We start from the raw sequence: 1,893 nt of genomic DNA, 5'->3' as shown, positions 1-1,893 counted from the left end.
CCCCCCCACAGAGTTAATTAATCTGTCAACCATATGATTATATTATCTATGACTAAATGACTTAATAAACCCGTGGATTTATCAATTCCATGGATACAGAAGCATTTTGTGTATAATGGCAGGTGGATTACTATCTTCTTTATTTGCAGATTCCATGTTTGCAAATTCTCCTTGCTAAAATTGATTGGTAACTCAATATTAACACTCAAGGCACTTTCCTCATCATTTACAGATGTGCTTAGTGATGAAGAAATTCAAATCACCTGAGGTGAACGTCCCCAGCAGACATTGAACAAGGAGAGCTTTGCCTTGTTTTGGTTCCCATGCTATAAAAGGGAGGCTTGTGCCATATTATTCTAATTTTTGTGCTCTTGTTGGTGATTTCTCTGTTTTAAATGCCCTCCCCCCGCGTATTGTGGAAATGCTTTCTAGTGTTCCCAGGGGCAGGAAGGCTGTGATGTGCCTTTTTTAGAGAGAGTATGTGTGCTGCTTCGGTACATTTCATTCTGGCATGAATCGTAACTTCCCTAACTTGGCCCTGAGCTCAAAGTTAGGGAAGCAACAATATATATAAATTCTGTTTTAAACAGAAACACGTAAAATCAATGGATAATACATAAGTGTTATGAACAGAAATGTTAAGAACAGGGGCTCACAGTAACCTAGCCTTGTTTTTGCCCTAGGCAAGGTTAGTGTGCAGTAGACAGTGTTTTGGTGATTTTATGGAACACAGTTGCAACAGATAACAAGAATCAACTGTGCACAGACATCTTAGGGCTTAATTTCCCTCTGCATAATTTCAGATTCTGCTACAGGTCAAAACATTCCTTTTGGTCTACCTGGGTCCACTGGCGTCACATGAAGTACCTACTTCTTCCTTCCCACCCCATCCCCACTCCCAGCCAGCAGCCAGCACGTTTAGGAGAGGGGTTGTCTCTCCTCTGTCCTGGGTCCTCTGCTGTCAGCAGTCCTTCCAGCTGTGTACTTTTCTTTCCACTCCTGTTGTTTCTAGATGGGTTTGGCCTGGAACTCCCAAGCTATATTTCTCCTCCCTGGAAAGTCTGTCATCAGTGCAGGGGTGACTGTGGGACAGAGGCACACTTCCCTTTTCTGGCTTGTTTTTGGGCTTCCCTACCCAGTGCAAATAACAGACATTATTGAAGGTTTGGGGCAACTAAAGGGAATTACAGCATAGAGGTTTTATAAGTTATGCAACATTGTGAGTAGATTAAAAGCCACTGAAAATTATGTCAGTTGAAGTGGTTAAAACTATGAATTTTATGTGAATTTAAAAAATTAAAAGCATATGATATATGACAGCATTTATAGGCCAAAAGAAAAGAAAATTTCCACCCAAATCAAATACAGTCTGCACACATTCTGTGGACCCGTCTCAGTTCCTAGTCCTGCCCTCTGCTTCTCGTATCTGTGCCTCTAGAGAGAGAAGCTCCTCCAAACCTCCATGGCTTATCTTCACCTTTTCCCTCCCTTCCTCCTCCCCACTTAGAGTGATGCCATTTCACAGTCTACTGGGTTATCACTGGGACCTATCTCACTTTCTCACCAAAACATCCATGGTGATCTCCAGTAGTATGTTTCCCTGGTCACTATCTCAGAGGATCTTCAGCAGGACAGTGGTGGGTGGTGCTTGCACCCCAGTCTGGTACCCTTTGAGAGATCCCTACCAGTATGAGGTGCATCTTCCAGATAGTTCCAGAGTGTAAATACATACCCCTCTATACAACTAGACTACCTGCTCCCCAAAGACTAGCACCAGTTCTCAGTCTAGCTCCATACTTGTGAAAATAGATGTTTCCTTAAATACGTGTAAAACCTGCATAACTTCCTATTTAGGATGCACTTATGTAGTTGTATTTGAAGCCCCCCCCCCCC

General features: G+C 42.7%; 1 protein-coding gene across 10 annotated transcripts in view; it reads left to right on the top strand.

Moving 5' to 3' along the window:
• Positions 1 to 1,893, top strand: part of LOC107144575 (gamma-secretase activating protein) — a 160,452-nt gene that overhangs the window by 30,206 nt on the left and 128,353 nt on the right. The gene's annotated exons all lie outside the window — the stretch shown is intronic.

This window comes from Marmota marmota, unplaced genomic scaffold (assembly GCF_001458135.2).
Source record: "Marmota marmota marmota unplaced genomic scaffold, marMar, whole genome shotgun sequence".
In the NCBI taxonomy this organism is placed as follows: Eukaryota; Metazoa; Chordata; class Mammalia; order Rodentia; family Sciuridae; genus Marmota; species Marmota marmota.
The sequence above is the reverse complement of the archived record's forward strand: the minus strand, read 5'-3'. Positions and strand labels throughout refer to the sequence as shown.